At 43.6% G+C, this 16,910-nt stretch overlaps 1 long non-coding RNA gene across 1 annotated transcript in view; it reads right to left on the bottom strand.

Annotated features, from left to right (window-relative positions):
* Positions 1-577: 577 nt before the first annotated feature.
* The window catches only part of LOC141052572 (uncharacterized), a 40,556-nt gene continuing 24,223 nt past the window's right edge, over positions 578-16,910 (bottom strand). Inside the window, exons 2-4 of the long non-coding RNA XR_012220841.1 lie at positions 15,072-15,185; positions 14,472-14,526; positions 578-1,155 (exon numbers count right to left, since the gene is read on the bottom strand). This is a non-coding gene — a long non-coding RNA (uncharacterized lncRNA). The remainder of the gene's footprint in view (positions 1,156-14,471; positions 14,527-15,071; positions 15,186-16,910) is intronic.

Here is a 16,910-nt window from a genome sequence, read left to right on the forward strand (position 1 = left end):
AGAGGCCTATTCTATGCTGTATGCCCCAGCCCAGCATGAACGAATGAAACATGTAAAGAGGATACGTGCAATAGGAAAAGGCAAAAGAAGAGACAGGGAGGACCAGACTATGGGATTCCGGTAGAGTAGCACAGATGAGTCGCGAGGTGAATTGTTTTCTATTTTTTTTCCATTTATGTTTAGAGCGTTTTTTTGCCTGATGAGACTCCAGAGAATAATAAAGAACAATTAATTTACATTGATAAACCGCAGTGTAACTTTCCCTATTAAATTCGATTGATTTTCTAAACTCAAATCACAGCAGATTTCAGCACCATTAAATGGTTACCATTTCTTGTAAGATTTGCTGATCACAGATTGAAGTGACAAACATTTATGACAATGAGAACAAAATAATGCCGATTTATGAATAATGAGAACAAAAGTGGGAGGTAAATAGGTTACTTTAAATTTGGTATTTCAACACACGTTATCTTTTCCACATTAGCCGTATTTATTGTATGCTATCGTATAATTAATTATTTCTGTTTCTTCTAACCTTCGTTAGCAAGAGGAAAAAGTCATCTGAAACATCGAGCAAATTGAACATATGCTCACATTGTCTGTTGTTTTTATTTAATACATTTTTAATGAATGACATGGCCACTGCTAAATACCACCTTAGCATACAGCTTTTACTAAGCTATATTATAATGCTGGGAAGTGTAGAGGAAACCATGTAAACGCTTTTCTTACTGCTAGTCCACAGATCATGCAGGGAAAACCTAAACCTAATCACCTCTATCACAAACAATAGAAGAACAATCCTTTCTGCTGCGTGCAGCTCTCTTCATTTAAATGTCTTTTGAGAGGTGAAAAGTTTAATCAGAAGAGACCGAATACTGCTGTGTATACGCTTTCTATATATATATTTTTTCTTCTTTCCTTACTGCGTGCCATCAAATAAATAGTAATTACTTTTTTTATTTCCACTGGTCTTGTGAATATATTTCTGTAGAATATATAAATACATTTTATTGTTTCATTTCTTTTGTTTCAAACGCTGACTGGCTGTCAAAGTAAGCGCTCCAGATTCCTGTGTGCTGGTATCTACGGGCTTTTTCTTGCCAAGCTGCCAGTCTGGGGCGTCACACCTTACTGCCTTTAAAGATTGCCCTGCAGAGATAGAGGGAAATGGCAATTTTTACATGATGCAGTCTGGCGGCCCTAGAGATTTGAAGTCAGAACTGGTGCCAAGTTTTACCCAGGAGAACAAGCAGAGGCAAAGCATAAAGCCTGGGCCGAAGCAAAAAATGAAAACTAGGAGTCAGGATGAAAGGTATAGTGAAAACATAGGACTGGCTTCCAGTGGCTGCTAATGGTTATTCACATGGCCTATATGAAAACTATGTCCTAAAGAAAGTCAACGAGATGGGGTGCCTTTTTTTCCTTCCATTCCTTTTTTTTGTGCCCTAAATTGTAGTAGACTGCAGAATGTAAATGAGACAATTATTACACCAATGCTCATCAAGCTGTGCTGGAAAGACTTCAATAGCCTGATGAATATGCATGCAAATTTGTTAATTAAGTTAATTATTCTGCTGAAAATTCATTTGTCTTCCAAGGACATTTTCCCAATGATTTTAACATGCTTGTGCCATTAGTCATGCTCCATGCTATTTAACATTACTTTTTGTCCACTTTTTATCTTTATTTATTACATACAAATACAATATTGCATACAACATGACCAGGTTGCATTTTGTTTTTCGGTTTTTTTTTTTATCTGTAGGTACTCATGCTTAAAAAAAGCAAAATATTCAGAATTTTAAGACTGCTTTATTCAATGACAACCCAAATATGTCATTATTGTGCAAGCAGTACATATGTATAATGCAGAAAGAAATGAACTACAGCAAAAGATATTTTGTATTTTTTCTGAATGTTATTTTAAAAAACGTAACTGCTAACCTTTGTGTAATGGTTTGCCTAGTTCAAGATATATTATTGTCATCATTATTAGTGCTGCTTTTATAAGGCATCATAGTCATAATCAAAAAATAGAAAATAGAGCATAATTAAACAGTGTCGGACTGAGTTGCTAAGGGCCCACCAGTAACATTGACTTTGGGGGCCCCACTTTTCACCTGCATACAAATATTACAGTACCCTCATTCACAAATGTCCTATATCTCTATATAATAATAAACTAGGTAGTTTAGTTAATGAATGATGAGATGCTGTGAATAAAGTGAATTATGCCAAGTACTGCCCATACAGTGGAGTTGGGGGCCCAGATCTGCACAGGAGCCCACAGAAGGATTGTCACCCTATGGGCCAGTCCGAGTTTGTATGTAAACCAGGCCCAGTCTGTGGCTACTGCCCACACAGGGCTATTGACAATTCTCCCTAGATATAAAAGCTCATTTAGGAAAGGCTGTCAATCCTGTGAAAGCAGGATATCTAGGAACATTTAGGACTCCATCACTAACTGTTTTTTTTTAGCTTGTTTACATTTTCTCAGAAAAAGAGCATGCATTTTAAGGCTTTCCATAGAATTTTACAATCTTCTCGGGGGGCATTTTATTAGTTTGAGAACTGTGCGTAAACATATGGCAATTAGTGATGGTTTTTGGCATTAGTGGATTTTTTTATGAGGTATGCTCTTTTTCTTTTTTGATATTATACACAGGCTTCCTGATAACACTAAGATAGCGCTAGAACAAAACCATATGTATTAAGTGATAACAAATAAACAAAAAAGTCACAAAAATCTCCATATTGTCCTGTAAATGTGGCGCCCCCAGGAGTATGGTCGCCACAGTGGTATTACCTTCTTCCTAGGTAGTGTGATGTCATGCTTGGAAGCAATGAAGGATCTCTCTATCAGGTAAATCAACACACAGCACAGTTCCCACTCCAGGCCAGCAGAGGGAGCTCTGAACCAAAGGTGGGGGAGGAGCTGCTCTCTGGGGGACAGGAAGGGGAAGTTTAGTAGTTCGTGTGAGGAGGGCGAAGTGTGTGGATGAGAGGAGAAGAGCTGGAGGATTGAGTTCATGCTCACTTCTAGCGTGACGCATGGTTCTGGATTCCGGCATCCGAGGTTGTATAGATACTGATGTTCCTGCAGCAGAAACTGGAGGAATAGGAAGCTGTAAATGCTCTGTTCCCACATAAGACTCGGAGGCAAAACAGCAACGTGTGAGCCAGAAGAAGGAGGCTACAGCTGTCTGCCATATGAGGGGGTTCTAAAAGAGAGCAAGCAAGAGATACTTCAGTGTAACTCAGTACTGCATGTACCTCAGATAAGAGGTAGAAAGGAGACTACACAACCCATCTGCATAGAGAGATTCCTGAGTTGCTTCCAGGCTGGCCAACTCCTGCTCCATCTGTAATCTGGATCCTGGACTGCACTTGCAAAGTAAAGGTAAAGGAAACTGCACCATGTTGTGTCATTGCCTTCTTCCTGCAACCCATTCAGCACTGCTACATCTCTGTGCCTAACACGGCACCCTCTTCCTCAACACCTATTCTCACTGCCCTGGGACTACAGCTCTACCTGTGGGGAGCTATTACATCTTGTTGCCTTATACCATCTGTCCCAGAGGATCTGCCTGCAGCGTCGGCTTAACCCCTTCATTGCCAAGCACCACAGGTGGTGTCACGTATCATCCACTTATAAACTTTAACCAGCCACGCTTAACCCCTTTTACATGGACGCCCAGGGCCACGGACTGGGTCACCACTTCTGTGACACTTCCCCCTGAGATACCGGCCCGGTACTGAGTACCCCACTGCCCTGGCGGGCGATACATTTTGGCGTCATGAACAGGATTTAAGAAGCCCGGTGTCGCCAGGTCCTGTGTGCCAGAGATTGTGCGTGTGACATAGGCCTATTGCACCATTGCCGCCATTACCCCGCGCGCGGGAAGCCAAAGGGGTGGGCCATCATGGGCAGAGTCAGCCAGAGAGCGTGAAAAGTGAAGTGCTGCACGGGAAGAGACCAGCGATCAGGAAGTGAGAAGCAGAGGCCTGCAGTCCCGGCGTCCCCCGATCATCCAGCCTGCGGAGCAGCAACCGGTAAGCCAGCGCAACACAGGGCATGGTCAACGATAACAAAGGGGGGAGGAGAATGTCAGAGGCAAGAGAAGATGCAGCGGTGAACGCCACCACACCCCCCACAGTGCCGCAAGATGCAGGGGCCACCGCAGCTGTGGCTCCAATGGCACTGCAGAATCCAGCGGCCAGCACCGCTTCCAGAGCGCAGCAGGAACAAGCACCCATCACAGCAGTCCCCATAATGCCGTTGTCCATGCCATATTTACCAGGAGCAACATGGTTACCGCAGTACTCAGGTGAGTCACATACCCTGAAGGAATTTAAAGAGAGACTGTGCAGTCTGCTTGAGGTGTATCCTCTGTCTGAAAGCCAGAAAGTGAACATCCTTGTTGGGCAGCTAACTGGTGCAGCGCAAAGGGAAGTAAAAGCCTGACAGGACACTGATAAAGAGACTATTAAAAAGATTCTGGCTAAATTAAGAAGCACCTTTTACACCAGCACTGCAGCTGAAACAAAAATGAGATTCTTTGGGTGTAAGCAGAGAGTGCAGGACAGTATAGGGGACTACGCTCTTAACCTGCAGGAGGCGCTGCGAGTCATAAAGCAGCTTGACCCAGACAGTGTGAAAGATGGAGACAGACTGTTAAAGGAGCAATTTATTGAGGGACTCCTATCCAGTACCCACAGAGTACAGCTGCGCATCATAGCCCTACAGAACCCTGACCTAGACTTTGCAGACTTCAAAGACAGGGCTACCCGGGTGCTGCATGAACCAAATGTCAGTCATCCAGCGCCCCCTTGGTGCCCAGCGATCACATACCACCAAGAAGCAGCATCTTTCCCTCCCAGTCCTGTGGAGGCTGATGCACAGATGCTGGATAATGATCCATCTACAGAACTGCACCTTCAGGTCCAAGAGCTGGTCAAAAAGTATGGCTACACTTGCCAAAACCAGAATGGACGTCCCATCTGTCGATGCTGCTGCAAGGCAGGCCACATCGCAAGATTCTGCCACCCTGGAGCAGAGGGCCAACCCCCAGGAGTAGGACCACAAGGCCCAAAGAACTGGCGAGCCAAGTATGTTGGAGGGTGACCGGTCCTCCCAGTGGTGACGCACGGCATCCCCATGAACGCGTTGCTGGACACTGGCTCTCAGGTGACAACTATGCCATATATCCTTTACAAGCGGTATTGGGCTGACTCTGAACTTACTCATGGCCCAAGTGATGAACTGACAGTAGTTGCCAGCAATGGTCAGTCTTTGCCGCAAGTAGGATGTAAAGAGATAACCATTGAAGTGGGGCAAGTAGAGTTAAAATCTCAAGGTCTGATAGTTGTAGACATTGATCGACGAGAATGTAACCCAATGATGACCCTAGGTACTAATGTGATTGAAAATTGTCTTGTCGAGGTTATTGTTTTATTGCAACAGGTAGCCAAGACTGCTCGTTCCAGTGAACAACGCGTCCTGCAGAAGGAGATCAAGGCCCATGCAAAGACAGCTGGTAGAACTGTCTGGCGGAGAAATTGGCAGCGTCAAAGTGAGTGATTCTTTCCCCATTGCGATACCCCCTAGATGTGAAATGTTAACTTGGTGTCAGGCAGCTATCGGCCTCAGAGGAAAAGATTACCAAGCATTGGTAGAGCCAGTGTACTCTGATAGCCGGCCCACTGTCCTGACAGCCAGAGGGGTAGTTGATGTCCACAAAGGGAGAGTACCTGTACGCCTCTTGAATGGTGGGGAAGAGGAAGCCACAATACCTCGGTATGCCACAGTTGCTAAGCTGCTTACTGTCAGTAATAACGCAATACAGGCAGCAGAGCCCTTGGTCTCGTCCGACCAGGTAGGGGACAATGGCTCTGTAAAGCAGCTGGAGGAGTGGTGTCAGCAACTGCAGGTGGGAACCGACTCCACCCCTTCATACCAAAAGAATGGGGTTTACCGAGTGACTTAGGAGTATTAGCGGGTATTCAGTAAACACCCCCTAGACTTTGGGAAGGCAAAAGGAGTTCAACACCATATCCCCACTGGAGATCATCCACCCATTAAAGAAAGGTACCGACCTATACCCCCAACACAATATCAATATGCCAAAAGTATGTTGCGGGAAATGAAGGAGACTGGGGTGATCAGAGACAGTTGTAGCCCCTGGGCAGCTCCAATAGTCTTTGTGAAAAAGAAAGATGGTACCATGAGAATGTGTGTTGATTACAGAAAAATTAACAGCATTACACATAAGGATGCCTACCCATTACCCAGAATTGAAGAGTCATTAGCTGCACTTAAAACTGCTAACTATTTTTCCACCTTGGATCTCACTAGTGGGTATTGGCAGGTTCCCGTGGCAGAGGCAGACAAGGAGAAAACAGCGTTTACTACACCAATGGGTCTCTGCGAGTTCAACTACATGCCGTTCGGACTCTGCACTGCCCCTGGGACATTTCAACGGCTAATGGAGTGCTGTCTTGGACACAGAACTTCGAGACAGTTCTGTTATACTTGATGATGTCATTGTTTTCTCCAAAGACTTACGAAGACCATCTGAAGCACCTGGCTGAGGTGTTTGAAGCCTTGCCCAACTTTGGCCTCAAAGTGAAGCCATCCAAATGCCACCTCCTGAAGCCCAAAGTACAGTACCTTGGTCATGTAGTGAGTGCAGAAGGTGTGGCACCGGATCCTGACAAAGTCACTGTCATCCGGGACTGGCAGAAGCCCAGCAACCTCCATTAGGTACGTCAATTCCTCGGGTTGGTAGGCTACTACCGAAGGTTCATCAAGGGCTTCACTGCCCAAGAAGGCCAGAAAGAAGAGTCCTACATTTGAATGGAATGAGTAACTGTAGAGGTCCCTCACTCGACTGAAGATGGCTCTCACAGGAGATCAAGTTCTGGCCTACCCAGATTATGACCAACCATTTGTTTTGCATACTGATGCCAGCAAACGAGGGACTGGGAGCAGTACTGTCACAGGTACAGAATGGCAAAGAAAGAGTGATCTCCTACGCCAGCAGGAAGCTTCGTCCCACTGAAAGGAACCCTGACAACTACAGTTCTTTCAAACTGGAGTTCCTCGCCATAGTCTGGGCTGTGACTGAATGATTCAAATATTACCTAGCTTCAGCCAAGTTTACCATCTTCGCTGATAACAACCCGTTGACTCACTTGGAAACTGCCAAACTAGGTGCACTGGAGCATCGATGGATGGCCCGGCTGTCTAACTATGAATTCACCATCAAGTACCGAGCGGGGCACAAGAATGCCAATGCTGATGCGCTGTCAAGAATGCCTAATCCGCCAGATGCAGAAGACCCTGAGGCACTCGAAGAAATAGAGTTACCTGCCTTCCACCGGCCAATTGCGGCCCAACGTGCCCAAGGAGTGAGAAACAGACGGTCTATCATGAAAGAGGCCACCCTAAATCCATTGCCTCGTCATGACTGGGCAGAACGCAGGATAGCGACCCCGCAGTCCATTTGGTAAAGGAGCTACTGTCACAAGCTGACTCACGCCCAGGTCCAGATGCTCCTGAAGAAACCCAGCAGTTGTGGAAGGAAAGAGGCAGGCTGTTCCTCTATGAGGGAAAGCTGTGCTGGAGGAGTATCAATGCCCCCACTCATGAGTTGGTCTGGCAAGTGGTAGTCCCAAAGAGGGAGGCATCAATGATCTTGGAAGCATACCACAATGGAGCTGGACACTTTGGATGGAAGAAGTTGGAGGCCTTGCTCCAGGAGAGATTCTACTGGGCTGGTATGAGGAATGCCATTGAATATTGGTGCCGGGAGTGTGGACAATGTAACCTGCGCAGGAAGGACCGCAACAGCCGGCGAGCTCATTTGCAGCCAATAATAACCAAACAACCACTTGAGTTGGTCGCTCTGGACCATGTGAAGCTGGTCCCAAGTCGTCCAGGCTACGTTTATGCTCTTACCATCATTGACCACTACTCGAGATTCCTGGTAGTCGTGCCTGTCAAGGATCAAACAGCCAGGACAGCAGCCAGAGCATTCCAACAGCACTTTTGTCGACCACACGGATATCCTGAGCGAGTGCTTACAGATCAAGGTCCAGCCTTTGAGGCGGAAGCGTTCCAGGAGTTCTGTAACTTGTACGGTTTCAAGAAGATCAGGACAAGACCATACCATCCACAGACCAATGGCATGTGTGAAAAGATGAATCAGGTGGTGATCGACCTACTGAAGACCTTGCCTTTGGAAAAGAGGAATCTGTGGCTAGAGAAGTTGCCAGATCTGGTAGACCTCTACTATCACATTCCTGTGAATTCCACCAACAGCACTCCAGCCTACCTAATGAGAGCGAGGCCTGACAAGCTGCCTATTGATTTGGATATGGGAGTCCTGACACCTGAAGTGACATCACCAGATGATGACTGGGATATGGAGCGGCAGCAACAGAACCAAAGAATGCAAGAGTGTGTAGAAAAGAGTCTAGCTCAGGCGAGACAAAAACAGGAGAAGAACTACAATCAACATGCACCTGCATTCCCCTTGTCACCAGGAGAACAAGTCCTAAAGAGGAAAAGGAGGATGCATAAATTGAATGACCAATGGGAAGCTGAACCCTACACCGTCTTACCATCAAATTTCAACAACACCAAAGTGTGCCTTATCAGTAAGGATGGAGGAGAAACTTCATCAGCAGTATCGAGGGATCATCTGAAACTGTGCCCTGACCAGCTAAAGGAAAGGATGGAGAACAAAACGACCTTCAACCCATAGAAGAGAAAGAAAAGGTCAGCACTGTACTCGGAGAATTTCCTGCAAACTGGACAAGAATGGATCAAGCCATCGTAGATCCTGTCCTAATCTTTCCCCAGCCTACTGCAACTGAAGTAGCAGAAACTCAAGACAACCCTGAAAATCATGAATTTCAGGCAGCGGATGCCACAGAAGCAGTGGAGCCAGAGAATCCTCTCCCTGCCAGTGGTGAATCTGTCATGCCCACAGTGAGTCTAAGAGTTCGTAGATGGCTACTACCCAGTTTACTAAAAGCAGTAACAGGCCCACTAAACCTAAAGAGGCCATTAGACGTACCCATGCTACGCAGATCTACCCGTAGTACAAAAGGTGAGATCCCAGTTAGATATAGAGAGAAAAGTGCAAATAGAAAATGTAAACTGTTCCTGTAAATATGCAACTTTTCAAGCTTATGTGCCTACAGAGACTCTGTAAGAACTTTTTGAATATCTTATTTTGTTTTGATGGACAATTCAGCCACAGGACTATGTGTGGCCAAAACAATCCTTGTACATAGTTTACCAACTGCTCAGGAAATGGACCATGGACATTGACGCATGGACTAATCATCAAAAAGGACTATTTTTGAGCTTTGGTTTTTGTAATTTTTCATTTTTTAAATCCTGTTACATTTACAATTGTTCATGTGTTAATGTTTTGCATGTTTTCTTCAGTCCGGGAGTACTGAATTGCACTAGGGGGGAATGTGGCGCCCCCAGGAGTATGGTCGCCACAGTGGCATTACCTTCCTCCTAGGGAGTGTGATGTCATGCTTGGAAGCAATAAAGGGTCTCTCCATCACGTACATACAACACTCAGCACAGTTCCCACTCCAGGCCAGCAGAGGGAGCTCTGAACCAAAAACTGGGGGAAGAGCTGCTCTCTGGGGGCCAGGAAGGGGAAGTTTAGTAGTTCGTGTGAGGAGGGCGAAGTAACTGGATGAGAGGAGAAGAGCTGGAGGATTGAGCAGAGTTCAGGCTCACTTCTAGCGTGGCGCATGGTTCCACATTCCGGCATCCGAGGTTGTATAGATACTGATGTTCCTGCAGCAGAAACCGGAGGAATAGGAAGCTGTAAATGCTCTGCGCCCACATAAGACTCGGAGGCACAACAGCAACGTGTGAGTCAGAAGAAGGAGGCTACAGCTGTCTGCTATACGAGGGGGTTCTAAAGAGAGCAAGCAAGAGGAACTTCAGTGTAACTCAGTATTGCATGTACCTCAGATAAGCGCTAGAAAGGAGACTACACAACCCGTCTGCATAGAGAGATTCCTGAGTTGCTTCCAGGCTGGCCAGCTCCTGTTCCATCCGTAATCTGGATCCTGGACTGCACTTGTAAAGCAAAGTAAAGGTAAAGGAAACTGCACCATGTTGTGTCATTGCCTTCTTCCTGCAACCCATTCAGCACTGCCATATCTCTGTGCCTAACACTGCACCTTCTTCCTCAACACCTATTCTCACTGCCCTGGGACTACAGCTCTACCTGTGGGAAGCTATTACATCTTGCTGCCTTATACCATCAGTCCCAGAGGATCTGCCTGCAGCGTCGGCTTAACCCTTTCATTGCCGAGCACCACAGGTGGCATCATGTATCATCCACTTATAAACTTTAACCAGCCATGCTTAACCCCTTTTACATGGACTCCCAGGGCCACGGACCGGGTCACCGCTACTGTGACACTTCCCCCTGAGATACCGGCCCGGTACCGAGTACCCCACTGCCCTGGCAGGAGATCCATATACCTTTTAAGATGCAGAAAACTAGATTGTATGGTGTCCTTACACCATAAAATATATAGAAGCATAAAGTTAGGTGAGAAACACAGGATTTATCTTGCAAAATTGCGGACAGCAAATTTGCTGTAGATTGCAACGCCAACCATGTACAGCAGATGAGATGACATTTTTCTACATGGGAATTGACCTGTGGAAAGGAGCATAAAATCCATAGCATATCAATTTATTTTGTGGAGTTTCACGGAGTTGTCTTTTCAGTGTAGTGGTATGAGAGTGTTACAGGCTTTCAATAAAGAGATTACATGCATGGAGTTTAATTGACAATGCTCTGTGGAAAAAAATCTCTAAAAAAGGAAGAACATCATCTAGCTACTGTCAGGTATAGCAGGTTTTGAGGAGGATTTTTTTTTATTTGTCAAATGTGGGTCCATCTTATATTCCGAATCTAGATTACCAGGGGAATGGCAGCATGGGGTCACAGGATGCAGAGTCGCCGCAACAGAAAGCCGGCATCAGCAGGAGTGGGGCAATGCTGCAGACCCTGGGCTGGGAGGAGGGAGTGTTCCAATGGTGTTATTTAAGAAAATACAGACAGGAGTAGAGTTCCCGCTCTGCACATTGCTCTCCCGGTGAATGACCGCAGGAGGCAACGCATGCTGAGATTGAAATCTCAGTTCGTCATTGACAAACAAGAAAAATGATACCAGTCTAATGTCTGACCTGCCATTGCTGAGAGAGACAGAGCTTTGAAGCCACAAACAAATTAGCCTGCAAGTGCATCAAAACACAACCTATGCACTTTCAGGCTTGTGTGTTGCTTCAAAGTTTAATACCTCAGTGACTGCGATTCAGATATAAGTCAGGTATTATTTATTTGTATTACTGTTCTGTGACCTATATAAGCATACAGAGTCTTTTAAAAGATAAGGCACCCCTGTTCAATTACTGTTGAATATGAAATGATCTCTAAAACGGCTAAAGATAAAGATGACACCTTTCCTTTGTATTTCAGGCAACAAAATATGTATTGACATTTTTTACATTTTAAAAATTACAAAAAGGAAGATGGCCCAATCCAAAGTTTGGGCAACCTTTAACATTTGTGTGCTTCAATAACTTTGACTTAGTCTTCAGACCTTAAATAGCCTGTTAGGGTTTGTTCACTATCATGGCTAAGAAAGACCAGATGATACAAATTTCCCAGCTTTATAAAAATAACCCAGCCTCCTCTAAGACTAAGTGCACACGTTGCAGAAAATTTCTGCTCAAAAACCTGAATCCCTTCCCAGAAACCGCACCTATTTTTCCCGCTGCGGTTTTTGCGCATTTTTTGTAAGGTTTTGGTGCGTTTTTGATGTGTTTTTTTCCGCAGCGGTTTCAAACCGCATGGAAGAAGCTAAAACCGCGGAAAAATCCACAAAATTAATTAGCATGCTGCGGTTTTTACCGCGATGAGTTTTTTTCGCGGTAAAAAACGCATCAATGTGCACAAAAAGTGCAAAATGCATAGAAATGACTGGCAAGCTTATTTTTAGCGGTTTTATAGTGAAAACCACTGTAAAAACCGCTAAAAAAACGCTGTATGTGAATACAGCCTAACATTGAACCAAAAATCAGCAGCAATATTTGCTTCTAAGCAGCTGCCTAGCACTCTAAAAATGATAATGGTGGAGGCCCTGAAAGCAGGAGAAGGCTATAAGACGATAACAAAGTATTTTAATCTTGCCATTTCCTCAGTTTTAAGTGTAATTAAAGTGAACCTGTCAGCAGGATTGTGCTCAGTAAACTACAGATACTGTCAGGTTGACACAGTTGCACTGATTAAAATGATGCCTTGGTTGATGAAATCTGTCTTGTGGTTGTTTGATTTTCATTTGTAGTTTTCAGTTCATGACATTATGATGCTTCAGGGCGGGCCTGTGGGCGTGGCTTTATGTGGGGCTCTGCTTACATATCCATGTTTATGGGCTTATGACAAATGACTGTAACCCATGATCCCTCAGTTGTGGTCATGTAAAAGTTTGTTTCCTCCTGCACATGTCTAAGAGTTTGAACTCAATCATCTCCACTCTGCTGACCACGGAAATGCTGCCTTTCTGCCTAATCGATATAGATGGTTACCGAAAGTTGATGGTCGTCGCAGTTCCCAAGTACCAGTTGCTCAGTCACCATTACTTTTCTAAGAAAGCTGTGCCTGCTCTACACCAGCATGTTGCAGATTATATCTCCCATTTCCTTGACTAAATATATGGCTGCCAGGGTGCATTTCACCACAGACACTTGGACGAGTAACCATGGCCAAGGGCGTTACATCTCACTGACTGAGCACTGGGTGACTTTGGTGGCTGTGGGGGCAGGCTTTGCTCTACAAGTCTTGTAATCCCTAAGGCTTGCAGGACAAAACTCTATATTTCACACTTCCTCCACTGCTTCTTCCTCCTCCTTTAACTCCTCTTGGGCCTCCACCTGCACCCTGAACCTCTGCCTTAATGACACACGCGTTTCAACAGTGCAGAGAAAATCACCACCACCTCCGCATTGTGCAGCCAGGCTTACTGCAATCAGGCAGTGCTAAAATTGATATGTCTTGGAGATCACAGTTATACAGCTGAAGAATTGTGGACAATTCTCCAGGCTGAGTTTGAGTAATGGCTGTCTATGCTGAAACTGCATCCAGGGAAGGCAGTGTCCAATAATGGTGCGAACTTGGTGGCAGCCCTACGGCGAGGAAAGCTCACATATGTGCTTTGCATGGCTCACGTTCTAAACCTGGTGGTACAGTGTTTTTTCCACCACTATCAGGGATCTGGGTGAGCTGCTGCAGAAAGCAGGGAAGCTGTGTGCTCACTTCCGCCATTCGCATACTCAGGTCATCGACTTGCATCGATACAGAGGTCTTTGTCCATGTCAATTAACTGGTTGATATGGAATGTGCAGACACAGTGGAATTCCACTCTGCACATGTTGCAGTGACTGTGGCAGCAGCAATGAGCCCTGACACAGTAAGTCATGTCGTATAGCCTGGGCCAATGCAGTAAGGACGTGGTGCATATCACGTTTACGGTGTGAGCACAGATTAAGGACCTGTGCACCCTTCTGCAGAGTTTAAAATTGTATATTAAGATGGTTGGTGCTGACAAAGCCATCATGAGCATCACTATTCTGGTCATCTATATGCTGGAGCAGACTTTGAATAGCCTTTGGGAGGAGTTGGTGGATCCAGAGAAAGCGGAGGAAGCGGAAGGGATAACATTGTTTCTAAGTTCCAGACTGTCTTCTCATAGGTGGGTGACAAGGGAGGGTGGATTACTGTGATCAAGTGGGGCTGGTGATAACAGACAAACTGTTAATGAAGATGCAAGATCTAAGGAAAAAATGGAGGAGGAAGAGATTATGGTCGAGCTACTGTCAGGAGGTGAAGAGGATAATCATCCCCTCTCTGTTGTTGGTAGTTGGCATGAGGGAAACAAGCATCAGTGTTACTTAGCCACCAACACAGCATGAGCTTGGACTTCATGGAAGAACTCGACAAAGGTGTGCCTTCTTGCTGCACTGCAACATGATCCCCGTATATCTATGATATAAAATAGTGCTGACTACTTGGTTGCCACTTTGTTAGATCCATGTTATACGACCAAATTTTGTCAGATTATTCCCGCACTGGAAAGGGACAGCAGCTGCAGTATTATAAGTGGAAGAAACAATTTTTGTGAGTTTTTTGTCACTTTTTTTTTTATACCAGCTTGCAGGGGTGTACATAGAAATCATGGGACCCCATAGCAAAAGTCTGAATGCCCCCCCCCCCCAAAAAAAAAGGAAGAAAAAAAAAAAATCAACAGGTGCTCTTAACTCCAGGCATGCATGTTTTAGGTCAAACAATTAATTTTATAGCTAGTCTTTGATTTTCTTCTCATTTGAGTAAAAGAAAAAGTAAAACACTTACATCCAATTTGATGTATTCCTTGTAAAAGTCAAAATGGAAGATTAAGCAGGACAACCTGAAACAGCAAAACAGATATAAAATAATTACTTTACATAACAAGTGTACCTACAAAAAAACTGCCTAAATCAATAGTATAAGTGAATGTAAGAAACTTTGTAATATCTTCTCAGGAATATAACGTATAGTTTCATTCTATTCTTATGAGTCAATTTTTCCCCTCCCCGTCTCAAACTCATTTACTCTTAATAAACTGTTCAAATCAGTCTTGATCAGCACAATGATTTCACAAATTAGGAGGGAGAGGAGGAGCAAAGCCAGGAGGAAGCACAAAAAAAATATTCTCCTGCAGGTTTATTAGCTTATACCAAAGCTGAATTCCCAGCTACAATGCTCAGTACTGCTATATAATTTCCTTCATACCTCTGTTCTACCCAAGGAAGAGCTAAAATAATTTTTGTATGGGAGACACTAGTTCAAAGCCAATTGCAAATCGTGCCTGTAGGGTGAAAATTAACAGTGTAACAACCTTAAAATGAAAAATAGATCTTTTTTTTATTTTTAAACAGGAAATGTATGTTATATTGAACTCAGAATACTTACAGTAATGGCTGGTGAATTCCCCAATGCAAATGAGACTTTGTATCCAAAAATCAAACTTTAAACTTATTTTTAAACGATCCAGAAACAAAACTTTCAAGCAGTAGTTATTCCAACCTATAATAGAATTGACAGATTAGTATTTGACATTGTATTTTTTTCACCACTTGTGTGTACAGTGATGGTATACCCTATGACCACAAACCTCTTAATTGACAAAGCTTTTATTTTAGACCTAAAGCAAATATTTTTCAACTTTAAATCAATATTCCGGAAATTTTTATTTTTTGCAGGCTGGGTATTTATGCTTTTCTGTACTTCACAGCCAACTATTAATATTTTATGTAAAAATATGTTTAGTAAATCACATCTGCAGATTAATACCATGAAGAGATCCATATGGATGAATGGGTTTGTGTTTAAAGATCATATTTGTCACAATTTGCACATGCAACAAAAGGCATGTTAAAACTACAGTTGGCAACTTATGTTACATATGACATGGCAAAATAGTGAAAAAGATAATGCATGAACATGATGATAGGGTCTTACTACAGCTGTACACATCTCGGGCAAGGATATGTTAGTAAATAGCTTAAACCAGGGAATCTCCAACTTTTTCTACTCGAATCTTATGTGACTGGATAAAAAAAATGAATGGACTTTAACATCAATAGCAAAAGTCCATGCAAAAAATGAAACACTCAATTTTTTTTCTCCATTCATCCCTGTATAACATTAAAGGGAATCTGTTAGCAAGTTTTTGCTGCCTCATCTGACTGATAGCAGCATGATATAGGCAAAGAGACTCTGAAACCAAGGATGTATCACTTAGATTACTGGGTGCAGCTGTTCTGACACAATCTGATCTTTTAGATTTAGCAATACAGCAGAGCTGAGAAAGCTATGTCACAGCAATGATAAGCTCCTGGTGCTAAAACAATTATTACAGTTAAACAAAATATGGAGATTGATAAAGGAATCCCTGTGTTTTAACCCAAACTCATGCGGTCTTCAGATTACATACCAAAAACTTGCTGACAAATTCCCTTTAAGTAAATACAGGTCAAACACATGTACTTGCTTAAAATCTGACTGTACATGATCTATTAAAGTCACCCATTTCTATAAAACGTTTCCAACTTGCAGACTCACGCCATGTAATATGTTTTAGAATTGACGTCTATGGGCCTTGCTTTCTGCAAATGTGTCAATAATACCGTCTATGTCCAGTTTTTTTGCCCTTGCATTTTCTATGCTTAGGATTGCAAGGCCAGAAAGTCTTTGCTCAGACATTGCGCTTCTCAAATAATTTTTAATCAACTTCAGCTTTGAGAAGGACCTTTCTGCAGAAGCCACAGTGACAGGTAGTGTCAAGAACAAAAGAAAAGCTATGCACACATCTGGTAAATTAGATGACAGCGCATTGTTCTCCACTATTAGCAAATCTGCAAGTTCTTTCACCGACAGAGACTTCTGTACTTCATTTTTAAGTGCTGATCTAAAGCTAAGAAGTTGTCCTGGAAAAGCTGTGGATAGATCTTTTTCATATTTTTGCTGCAATCTTGACGCTCCTTCAAACAACGCCTCATCTGATACAGAAGCTAAAACCGCTGGTTGAATTACATAAAATCTCTCAACAACCTCATTCATTCCTTTGCATCTGTTTCTCAGCTGATTTAGAATTATATCTAAGCAGTTGTAAAAAACATTTACTTTGAACCTCTGTTCTGGATTTTCCAATCTCTCGTCAACACAAATTTCATCAAAATGAATTTATATTTTTGGGATTCGTTTTTCAGCAAATTGCAGTTGAATTTTCCAAGTACTTGCCAAGGAAAC

This window comes from Dendrobates tinctorius, unplaced genomic scaffold (genome assembly GCF_039654945.1).
Source record: "Dendrobates tinctorius isolate UK_male_01 unplaced genomic scaffold, ASM3965494v1 ptg000162l, whole genome shotgun sequence".
NCBI lineage: Eukaryota > Metazoa > Chordata > Amphibia > Anura > Dendrobatidae > Dendrobates > Dendrobates tinctorius.